The following is a 12,701-nucleotide window of genomic DNA, read 5'->3' as shown; positions in this document are numbered from 1 at the left end:
AACCTCCATATTACTTTCCACAATGGTTGAACTAATTTACATTCCCACCAGCAGTGTAGTGGGGTTTCCCTTTCTCCACAACCTCACCAACATTTGTTGTTGTTTGTCTTTTGGATGGTGGCCATCCTTACTGGGGTGAGGTGATATCTCATTGTGGTTTTAATTTGCATTTCTCTGATAACTAGCGATGTGGAGCATCTTTCATGTGTCTGTTGGCCATCTGAATTTCTTCTTTGGAGAACTGTCTGTTCAGCTCCTCTGCCCATTTTTTAATTGGATTATTTGATTTTTGTTTGTTGAGGAGTGTGAACTCTTTATATATTTTGGATGTCAAGCCTTTATCGGATCTGTCATTTATGAAAATATTCTCCCATACTGTAGGGTAACCTTTTGTTCTATTGATGGTGTCCTTTGCTGTACAGAAGCTTTTCAGCTTGATATAGTCCCACTTGTTCATTTTTGCTTTAGTTTTCCTTGCCTGGGGAGATATATTCATGAAGAAGTCGCTAATGTTCACATCTAAGAGATTTTTGCCTATGTTTTTTCTAAGAGTTTTATGGTTTCATGACTTACATTCAGGTCTTTGATCCATTTTGAATTTACTTTTGTGTATGGGATTAGACAGTGATCCAGTTTCATTCTCTTACTTGAAGCTGTCCAGTTTTGCCAGCACCATCTGTTGAAGACTGTCATTTCCCCATTGTGTGTCCATTGCTCGTTCATCAAATATTAATTAACCATATATGTTTGGGTTAATGTCTGGAGTCTCTAATCTGTTCCACTGGTCTGTGGCTCTGTTCTTGTGCCACTACCAAGTTGTCTTGATTACTATGGCTTTGTAGTAGAGTTTGAAGTTGGGAGTGAGATCCCTGCCACTTTATTCTTCTTTCTCAGTATTGCTTTGGCTATTCGGGGTCTTTGGTGTTTCCATATGAATTTCTGAACTATTTGTTCCAGTGCGTTGAAGAATGTTGTTGATAATTTGATAGGGATTGCATCAAATCTGTATATTGCTTTGGGCAGGATGGCCATTTTGACGATATTAATTCTTCCTAGCCAGGAGCATGGGATGAGTTTCCATTTGTTAGTGTCCTCTTTAACTTCTCTTAAGAGTGTCTTATAGTTTTCAGGGTATAGGTCTTTCACTTCTTTGGTTAGGTTTATTCCAAGGTACTTTATTTTTTTTTATGCAATTTTGAATGGAATTGTTTTCCTGATTTCTCTTTCTATTAGCTCATTGTTAGTGTATAGGAAAGCCACAAATTTCTGTATGTTAATTTTGTATCCTGCAACTTTGCTGTATTCCGATATCAGTTCTAGTAGTTTTGGAGTGGAGTCTTTAGGGTTTTTTATGTACAATATCATGTCATCTGCAAATAGTGACAGTTTAACTTCTTCTTTACCCATCTGGATTACTTGTATTTCTTTGTTTTGTCTAATTGTCATGGCTAGGACCTCCAGTACTATGTTAAATAACAGTGGGGAGAGTGGGCATCCCTGTCTTGTTCCCGATCTCAGAGGAAAAGCTTTCAGCTTCTTGCTGTTAAGGATGATGTTGGCTGTGGGTTTATCATATATGGCCTTTATTATGTTGAGGTACTTGCCCTCTATACCCATTTTGCTGAGAGTTTTTATCATAAATGGATGTTGAATTTTGTCAAATGCTTTTTCAGCATCTATGGAGATGATCATGTGGTTTTTGTCTTTCTTTTTGTTGATGTGGTGGATGATATTGATGGATTTTCAAATGTTGTACCATCCTTGCATCCCTGGGATGAATCCCACTTGGTCATGTTGCATGATCCTTTTGATAAATTTTTGAATTCGGTTTGCTAATATTTTATTGAGTACTTTTGCATCTACGTTCATCAGGGTTATTGGTCTGTAGTTTTCTTTTTTAGTGGGGTCTTTGCCTGGTTTTGGTAGTAGGGTGATGTTGGCTTCATAGAATGAGTTTGGGAGTATTTCTCCTCTTCTATTTTTTGGAAAACTTTAAGGAGAATGGGTACTATATCTTCTCTGTATGTCTGATAAAATTCCAAGGTAAATCCATCTGGCTCAGGGATTTTTTTCCTTGGGTAGTTTTTTGATTACCAGTTCAATTTCTTTGCTGGTAATTGGTTTGTTTAGATTTTGTGTTTCTTCCTTGGTCAGTCTTGGAAGGTTGTATTTTACTAGAAAGTTGTCCATTTCTTCTAGGTTTTTCAGCTTCTTAGTATATAGGTTTTCATAGTGGTCTCTAGTCATTCTTTGTATTTGTATTTCTGTTGGGTCTGTCGTGATGTTTCCTTTCTCATTTCTGATTCTGTTGATGTGTGTTGATTCTCTTTTTCTCTTAATAAGTCTGGCTAGAGGCTTATCTATTTTGTTTCTTTTCTCAAAGAACCAGATCTTGGTTTCATTGATATTTTCTATTGTTTTATTCTACTCAATTTTGTTTATTTCTTCTCTGATCTTTATTATGTCCCTCCTTCTGCTGACTTTAGGCTTCATTTGTTCTTCTTTTTCCAATTCTGATAACTGTGATGTTAGACTATTCATTTGGGTTTGTTCTTCCTTCTTTAGATATGCCTGGATTGCTATATACTTTCCTCTTAAGACTGCTTTCACTGCATCCCACAGAAGTTGGGGCTTTGTGTTGTTGTTGTCATTTATTTCCATATATAGCTGTATCTCCGTTTTAATTTGGTTGTTGATCCATTGACTATTTAGAAGCATGTTGTTAAGCTTCCATGTGTTTGTGAGCCTTTTTGCTTTCTTGGTACAATTTATTTCTAGTTTTATATGTTTGTGGTCTGAAAAGTTGATTGGTAGGATTTCAATCTTTTGGAATTTACTGAGGCTCTTTTTGTGACCTAGTATGTGGTCTATTCTGGAGAATGTTCCATGTGCACTTGAGAAGAATGTGTATCCTGTTGCTTTTGGGTGTAGAGTTCTATAGATGTCTATTAGGTCCATCTCTTCTAGTGTGTTGTTCAGTGCCTCTCTGTCCTTATGTATTTTCTGTCTGGTGGATCTGTCCTTTGGAGTGAATGGTGTGTTGAAGTCTCCTAAAGTGAATGCATTGCATTCTATTTCCTCCTTTAGTTCTGTTAGTATTTGTTTCACATATGCTGGTGCTCCTGTGTTGGGTGCATATATATTTATAATGGTTATATTCTCTTGTTGTACTGATCCCTTTAGCATTATGTAATGTCCTTCTTTATCTCTTGTTACTTTCTTTGTTTTGAAGTCTATTTTGTCTGATACTAGTACTGCAACTCCTGTGTTTTTCTCCCTATTGTTTGCATGAAATATCTTTTTCCATCCCTTGACTTTTAGTCTGTGCATGTCTTTGCGTTTGAGGTGAGTCTCTTGTAAGTAGCATATAGATAGGTCTTGTTTTTTTTATCCATTCTGTTACTCTGTGTCTTTTGATTGGTGCGTTCAGTCCATTTACATTTATGGTGATTAGGGGGCTTTAGATTCGTGGTTACCAAAGGTTCCAGGTTACTTTCCTTACTATGTAAGAGTCTAATTTAACTCACTTAGTATGCTGTTACAAACACAATCTAAAGGTTCTTTTCTATTTCTCCTCCTTTTTCTTCCTCCTCCATTCTTTGTATATTAGGCATCATATTCTGTATTCTTTGTCTATCCCTTGATTAATTTTTTGGATAGTTAATTTAATTTTGCATCTGCTTAGTAATTAGCTGTTCTACTTTCTTTACTGTGGTTTTATTACCTCTGGTGGCAGGTATTAAACCTTAGGAACACTTCCATCTATAGCAGTCCCTCCAAAATAGACTGTAGAGATGGTTTGTGGGAGGTAAACTCTCTCAGCTTTTGCTTATCTGGAAATTGTTTAATCCCTCCTTCAAATTTAAATGATAATCTCACTGAATAAAGTGATCTTGGTTACAGGCCCTTCTGCTTCATGGTATTAAATACATCATGCCACTCCTTTCTGGCCTGTAAGGTTTCTGCTGAGAAGTCTGATGTTAGCCTGATGGGCTTTCCTTTGTGTGTGATATTATTTCTCTCTCTGGCTGCTTTTAACAGTCTGTCCTTATCCTTGATCTTTCCCATTTTAATTACTATGTGTCTTGGTCTTGTCTTCCTTGGGTCCCTTGTGTAGGGGGATCTGTGTATCTCCATGGCCTGAGAGACTATCTCCTTCCCCCGATTGGGGAAGTTTTCAGCAACTACCTCCTCAGAGACACTTTCTATCCCTTTTTCTCTCTCTTCTTCCTCTGGTATCCCTGTAATGTGAATATTGTTCTGCTTGGATGGGTCACACAGTTCTTTCAATATTCTTTCATTTTTAGAGGTTCTTTTTTCTCTCTGTGCCTCAGCTTCTTTGTATTCTTTTTCTCTAGTTTGTATTTCATTTATTGTCTCCTCCACCATATCCAACCTGCTTTTAATACCCTCCATTGTGTTCTTTAACAATTGGATCTGTGACCTGAATTCATTCCTGAGTTCTTGGATGTCTTTCCTTACCTCCATTAGGATGTTGATTATTTTTATTTTGAACTCCCTTTCAGGAAGAGTCATAAGGTCCATATCATTTAAATCTTTCTTGGGAGTTGTATTAACAATTTTACTCTGGACAAGGTTCCTTTGGCATTTCATGTTTGTATATGGCGCCCTCTAGTGTCCAGAAGGTCTATTCTGGAGCTGCTGAGTCCTGAAGCAATGTCAGAGGTCGCAGGGGAGTAGTACTCAGGGTAGGAAAGAGCTGTTCCCCGCCTCCTGGTTACTGTGCCTGTCTCCACTGCCTGAGCCAGTGGGGCAGGCACACAGGCATAAATTTTTGTTCCAGAGCAGCCGGATATGGATCCCTGCTTTCCACAAGCAGCTGGAATCCCAGTTTCCCCAGGAACTCTGCCTGTATTAACTTTCCAACCTGGTAGTCATGCGAGTTTCATGAAAGCACCATGAAATGTAGGTTTGTGCTCCCAGTGCAGATTTCCGGAGCTAGGTATTCAGCAGTCCCAAGCCTTCCACTCCCTCCCTGCTCTGTTTGTCTTCCTTCCGCCGGTGAGCTGGGGTCGGGGAGGGGCTTGGGTCCAGTAGAGCCACAGCCACAGCTCTGGTATGTTACCCCGTTCGCTGAGGTCTGCTCTTTTCTCCAGGTGTGTGCAGTCTGATGTGTCCTCTTTCCTGTTGCTCTCTCAGGATTAGTTGCGCCAATTAAATTTTCTAATTGTATCCAGTTTTAGGAGGAAGCCTCTGTCTCTGCTCTCACGCCGCCATCTTTAATCCTATCTAGTATATCTCTCTTTATAGAATATTTATTTAAGGGAGATAAGACATCAAAGTAGATGCTAATGGCTTCAGGTTGATGTGTGGCACATACCATTACTGTGCTCAAAAACAGACTGTCCTTTCTGCAAAAAAAGCCTGTAGAAAGAAGAAGGTGTTTTCCTTTCAGCTTCTGATGATGGTTTTTGATTATATGTTCTTTGGTCTAAAGCATTGCTCACTTATAACAAAACACATTTGTCTTCATAGAGCAAGTGACTCAGTGGGTGTGTGCTCGAGATGGCAACTAGTCACTTGGGAGGCTGATGAGGGGGCGCTGGCAGACCATAGGTCCTGGACAGGGAGCTCATACATCACATTGTACCTTCCTGGCCTTAATAAATTAGCAGGCAGAGACAGATCATGTACACTCTCACAATCATGCTCTTTGTATTCTTCCCAAATTTGACCCAGTCCTAAACAAATTCTAAGGAAAAACAAAAAATCATCAGGGTATTTGCAGAGAAGGCAGCTATAAATTGTCCATGGCCAGGCTATGGAAACCCAATAAGAAAAGCCTCACAGCAAGATTCTGCAGTGCCCTGGGCAAGAAAGCACATTGCTGAGCAGGCTGCAGAGCTCCCTGTATCTGCTGGGCATCTTTTGGTCTGGATTGCTGTCAGGCAGTGAGGCACTGTGGGCAGAGCTTCCAAGAGCAGCAGGAACTGAGCCTCAGTTTGTCTCTCAGTAAAATGGGGATCATTATCCTAGAGTCACACCGTGCCTTATGGAAGAAATTGTGGGAACTAAGGTATCAGTTACACAGAGCTATTACATACATGAGAGGTACCAGCCAAAGTTGTTAATTTAATACATATACAAAAGTAGCTTTATTCTGAAGGTGTTCATTGCATCCCTGTAATATCCAAGCAAGCATTATGCCCAGACTGAAAGCCAAAATGATCCACCAGACGTGGATCCTGCTCTTAGAGGCCTGCCCCAGAGACTGATTCCAGATAGAGGAGGTGGATGGAATGTGGCTTCAGAATTGTGGACGTTTGGCTCTCCTGCATTCCAGAGCTCACTGGCTTCTGAACTTCACTCTCCCCACTTGTAAAAATCAGACAGTAATATTGACTTCCAAGGTTTTTAAAAAATATTAAAGCATAATATCATTCATTCATTTGTTTATCTATTCAATAGATATTTACTGAGGGCCTGTGATGTTTTAGCTCTGTCCCAACTGCCAGTATGCAGTAGTGAACAAAGCAGAATTCCCTGCCCTCCTGGAGCTTCTGCTGTCATGGCAGGACACAGTATATGACATGATAATGAATTATGGAAAATAAACTAAGCAGCCACATGCTGTAGGGAATGTCAGAGGCAGGGTGGAGGCTGTTGTATTGATCCAGATGAGAGATGATGGTGACTGGGGATGGGGGTGGTGGCCCTGGAGGTGGGGAGAAGTGGTTGGACTCTGAGTCTATTTTTGAAAATGGATTTAGCAAAGTTAACTGACAGGGTGGATGTGGAATATAAGAGAAAGATAGAAGTGAGGGATGACCTCAATATTTTGGCCTGATCAGCTAGAAGAATGGAGAGGAGATTCACTTAGAGGAGAGGAAAGCCTGGGAGCTCAGTATTCTCTGTGTTACCTCTGAGATGCTTGCTGGAGATCCAGGAGCAGATTCTGAGTAGGCCATTGGATAATCATGTCTGGAGGTCAGGGAAGGATTGGAGCTTCTATAGGCAAAATGTCTTGTGTGGTGTGTGTCAAAGATAGATGCTGAATAAATTCTTAACACATATTAATTTTTAAAATTAAACTTCTTATCATGAGATATTATAGATTCATATGCAATTGTAAGAAATACTACAAAAAGCTCCCTAGTGCCATTTACCCAGTTTCTCCCAATGGTAACATCTTACAAACCTGTAAACAATATCACAATGGGGATGTTGACACTGATGAGCTCAATATACAGAAAATCTCCATTACCATAATTAGTCTACATGAACTTATTCCATTAAATGCCATAAACAAGATATAAAATAAACTATGATGTTCAGAAGAAGGAGTGATAACATCCCAGAGCTGGGGTGGTGTGATGAGTCAGAGAAGGCTTCCAGGTGAGGGAGGCACTTGTGCTGGGCCTTGAAGGGTGGGAAGGATTGAGATCTATGACCGAAGGACCAGCCTGGAAAAAATCCTGGGGTGTGGAAGTGTGGTATGTGTTGAGCCTTAGAAACTTGTATGGCTTGACCAGGGTGGAGGATGAGAGGTGGGTAGGTCAGAAAGCAGGGTTGAAAGGTTGGTTAGGTCCGGAGGGCCAAGATGTAGGCTGAGGGGCAGGACTCTCATGGCAGATCATTGCAGAATCTGAGCTCGTAGTGCTCCAGGAAGGTTGGTATGGTCACTGTGTCTGAGTGCACTGGAGCAGGGGCAGCTTTGTAGGGCCCAGACAGCTGCCTGACAGCCAAGACTAAAGGAAAGTGGGGCCCTTGTTGTTAAAGAGGAAGGAAGGAAGGGGCATCTCATGTTGAGTGGTCAAAATGTAGCTTAGGAACCCCACTGTGTGCCTTGCATCCCTCTCATTCAGTTCTCATGACTGCTCTGCCAGGCCCTTGCTGTATGACTCTCATTTCCAGATAAGGACACTCATGCCCAGAGAGGTTAAATCACTCCCTCAAGGTCACACAGCTCATGAGATGTCCGTCTGACTCATGAGCCCCCAGTTTTAACCTTTAATGGTTTAGCCTCTCATAATCATCTTATTCAGTTTGCTTGTTTTCTTTCAGGGGAGGAGCCAGTGGATAGGCAAGAAGAAAACTGGGTACTTTCAGATGGAATTTTTAAGTTAAACTTGAGGGAGTATCTGCAAAGATGGAATGGATCTGGGTGGCGATAGGAAAGATTTGGAATGTGGCCTGAAGGAAATTGTGGAGAAGAGTCTATTTTTTGAGTTAAAGGAACTTAATAGGACCACCCCACTCAATAACTTTCATTGAAGGTTAATTTGTTGCTGACAACCCTGTGGATGGATTTGATGGCTGCTGGGGGTAAAGGGTACACTCTGGGCTTATGCTATCTCTACCAGCAATGAAGTGTGTGACTCTAGGTGGCTTCTTGGCCTGAAGTGCTCGATGACCTCTGCAGTGTCAGGGTGCTGACCTCATGGTGTGCACATGAGCAAGTGTGTGGTGCTTTGCATAGGAAGATGGCACCTCTGTGGCTTGCAGCTGGCATCGGGGGCTAGTGAGTCTTGTGGATTTTTAGTAGCCATGAAACTGGCCCAGGCAGTGGTAGCCTGAGCCTGGCCCCACTAAGGAGGAGGCACAGGCTGAATGATGAATCTGTGTGTCCATGTCTAATCAGGTCAGTCGGAACTATAAGATTTCTGGTTGCTTTTTGTTAGGCTGGAGGAAGGAAAAACAAGGACATGCAAACAGAACAGAGAGATACCATAAAAGGAGAACAGACCAGACCCCAAGGTCCGTGCCTTATATGGAAAGGGAACAGCTCTTCCAGAATTCCATCCTTCTGATATGCCAACTAAGACCCAGATGTCAGCCTCCTCCCTCTTGGAAGGAAAAAAGTTTCTAGTTGTCTATTATGTCACCTTTAGCCAATCATACCTCTCCACACCCCTATGACAGCTTGCCCACTCCTCCCCCTCCTAATGCCTTATAAGCCCCCACCTCCCTGACCAGGTGTGACTTCCTCGGCCTGTAATACCCAGACCAGGGAACATCACCCAGGAATTGTGCTCAAATAAACTGCCTGGCCCTTTGTTGCCTCTCGTCGCCTGCTTATTTCAGCTTGAATTTATCTTACACTTTTGAGCACCAGCCATGTGGTGTTTCACTATTTCTTTAATGAAGGAATCTGTGGTGTACCACTGCTTATGTGAATTTTCATTATTTTGCCCATCTTTCCTTTTATCTTCTTGATTAAAAATTTTATTTTTACCTTTCTGTTATATCTTGGAACACCCTAAAACTTAGAACATCCTTTTGAAAATGCTTGCCACAGCAATAAAAATGTAATCTATTATACATGATCCTGATTCTCAAAATGTGACTGAGATCATATTTTTGAAAGAAAAATTCAGGTCAGAATTTAAAGGATGTGGCGGTAGACTGAATAATGTCCCCTTAAATATGTCCATGTTCTAATTCCTGGAAGCTGTGAATATGTTACTTTCCATGGCAAAAGGTATGCTGCAGATGTAATTACGTTAAGGATTTTGAGATGAGGAGAATGTCCTGAATTATCTGGGTGGGAACAATGTAATCATAAGGGTCTTTATAAGGAGGGACGAGGGAAGGTCAGAGTCAGAAAGCAATGTGAGGATGAGAGTGAGATTGGAAGATGCTAGGGGGCTGGCTTTGAAGGTGGGTGAAGGTGCCATAAACCTAGGAATGCAGAAAAAGCAAATAAATAAATTCTCCCTTGGAGCCTCTGGAAGAAATGCAGCCACACCACAACTTGACTTTAGGATTTCTGACCTCCATAACTATATGAGAATAAATTTGTGTTTGTGGTGATTTGTTAACAGCAGCAATAGGAAACTAATACAAATGTCTGCTGGAGGTCTAAGTTGCCACATCTGTAAAGGGGTCACAACAATCATAATTCATCTTTCCTAAGAAAGTGTTCCAAGAGTCATGATTCATGTTCATATGTTCATGAAACACCACATGGCCTCAGCCCTGACGGTCTGCCTTGGGGGCATAAGGTGGAGGGAGATGACCCATGGGCATGCCCTAGGCTGTCTATGATTATGTAGAATTTTTTGGGAGGAATGAGGACAGTTGGTCTGTCAGCAGAGAGGCGGAGTCAGATAGTCCTGGACAGAACAGTAAGGTGGCCAAAGGGCCACATCCCTCTTGGTGTGTTAGTTTTCTTCTGGTTGCTGTCAGGCATTTAATGTCCTTGTGTTTCCATTCCTGTCCCCTCCTGTCCAAATGTGCTCTCAGAAGAGAAGCTGGTAATAGTAATGTACACCTTGTATAAATTTGGGAATTCCATGGCTATGGGATTGTCAATTCACTGAATGTGAGCCTGGGAAGGGACACAGAACATACCGGAGGCTGGTTCCTTGGTGGGCAATGGGCACAGTGCTCGCTGAGGGGCATGACCATGCCTCATAGCGTAAGTGCCCCCAGACTCCAAGTCCTCACACTTGGAGGAAGTTCAGGAGGGTTTCCAGGAGATCTCACCCTGCTCAATGGCTTCAGCATCTTCAGGCCAGTTCCTGAGTTTGAAATGAGAGATTTTCTGAGTCCTTTGCTGAAGTCAGGAACCACAAGTATATCTGGAGAGAGGGAGGGTGGTGTTTTAGAGGTCCTGTTGCATTTTAGGACTTGCTCACTTCCTGCCTAGACCCAACAGGAGTGGGTCCAGGAAGACCTCAAAGCTATCTGGCATTACTTTGGTCAGATAACAGGGAACTGTGGAGTGGGGAAGGGAGAGGGGGGCAGTGAGGAAGAAAGACATAAGGAGAGTCTAGGTGCATCTTATGTCTGAGTTGTATTGTATAGTGACATTTCTTCAATTAAAAAATGTGGAGGTGGCATAATGATATAAGCATTGCTGCAAGGACTGGGAGACTTTGTGGGCAGGGACATTTATTTGCAGTTTGTTGGTGGAATAGAAAAAAAATGTAGAGCTAGTAACTAGCAGAGTGCTGGTGCATACTCTCTGTTGAGAGAAGAGTTGTGCTTTTGCATTCTGTGAGATGCCAGCATAGCAAAGATCTGGGCTTTGGAATCATGTATATACCTACCTGGCTGAGAAGCATAGCTTTGCCCCCAGCTGATTGTGTGAGTCCCGGCAAGCTACTTCAGCTCTCTAATCTTGGCTTACTCCACTTTAAAATGGATCCGACTCAGTGCACCACACATGGCTGTGGGTGAAGCCTGCACACATCTGGTGCCTTGTCATCAGTGGCTGTGATGATGACTGCTCCTTCTGTGAGCGGGCTGGGCTGCCTGATGGGGAACAGAGGAGGGAGTGGGGAGAAGCCCCACAGCACCTCTACCGGGAATTGGTGTGTCTGTCTCACTGCATTTGAGCACTTTCTTCCAAGAGAACTCATCACAGATAATGTCAGGATGCAAAATCCTGATGATGATGCCACATAAGGCCACGTTTCATTTCCCTTGTATGAGAGGTAGGATGCTGGTGAAATGTCATTTCCATCACTGTGTCCATGACCAGGTTGAAGCCACGGGAGTTGGAGTTGGAACAAAAGGCAGAGTCAGATGCCTTGGTATCATTTAATTCACTAGAATTTGACTTTCCTCTCTCTTCAAAGTAAGTACAAGGTTACATAAGTTATTGCTAGATACGGAGTTGAGAAAGACAATGATTGTTCTTTCCGTCAGTTGATAGTACAGAAAACCACATTTTTCTATCTCCATGCTGCTTATAAATATGTTTTCTCTGTCTGGGCAGCCCCTTTTAACCATTCTTTAGGCTCTCCTCTGGCATTCCATAAGGTTTCAGTGCATCTCTTGCATCTTGTATATCTGTAGTCCTGGGCAAGGGGGCTTAACTTTCATTCTTTAACTGTTGGGATTATACCCAGCCATGCCTCACCTCTCCCATCCCTGCTTTTCAATTGCCCCCTATTCTGTGAAACCTCCCAAACCTGCCCCTAGCCAGGCAGAATTCATTCCTAGTGCCCTGACTTGGCTTACTCCTCATTTACATCACGCTAACAAATTGTAGAGCTGTTTTTCCTTTTGTATGTCTTAGTTTCTCTATTTGATTATATCCTGGAGGGCAAAAACACGTTTATTTCTTAATCCCTGATAGTGTTTGCAACAGAGGCTTGCACTTTGTAGGGATTTTATGAGGATTTGTGGACAATTTGTGTTGCTGTGAATTGAAGTAATTGAAACCAATTCCTCAAATGGTGAGATAATCAACTTTAGAGATCTTTACCCTATCATTCTATTAGAATCTGGAAAAGATTTACTGAGTATCTGTTATGTGCTAGGCACTGGGAATACACTGATGGAAAAGTCAAGGTCTCTGTGACTAAAATCAGGGATTTCTAAAAAAGTAACTTTAGGCTCTCCTCTGGCATTCCATAAGGTTTCAGTGCATCTCTTGCATCTTGTATATCTGTAGTCCTGGGCAAGGGGGCTTAACTTTCAGAATGGCTTGATTCAATTCAGTAAGATGAGGAATTTAAGATACAGACTCTTCAGCCACTCCTGAGATCACTGTACAGAACATGGAGATGGAACAGTGGGCACTCAAAGTGAGCGTGGGCCAGCAAATAAAGGCTGAGGAAGAGGAATAGAGTAGTTACTATATTACTATATTCTACAACTATTTCCATTCAAACTTACTAAATAGAAATTGTCTCTGGATCTTAGATAGGAAATTCACTTAAGTAGAATTAGTTCTTTTACCTGTAGCAGTCAGGACCCACAGCTCTATGACCTGCTGTGTCCATGAG

General features: G+C 41.9%; 1 protein-coding gene across 1 annotated transcript in view; it reads left to right on the top strand.

The window, feature by feature from the left end:
* Nucleotides 1–12,701, top strand: part of CALN1 (calneuron 1) — a 481,060-nt gene that overhangs the window by 64,335 nt on the left and 404,024 nt on the right. The window lies entirely within an intron of this gene.

This window comes from Manis javanica, chromosome 10 (genome assembly GCF_040802235.1).
Source record: "Manis javanica isolate MJ-LG chromosome 10, MJ_LKY, whole genome shotgun sequence".
NCBI classification, from domain to species: domain Eukaryota; kingdom Metazoa; phylum Chordata; class Mammalia; order Pholidota; family Manidae; genus Manis; species Manis javanica.
The sequence above is the reverse complement of the archived record's forward strand: the minus strand, read 5'-3'. Positions and strand labels throughout refer to the sequence as shown.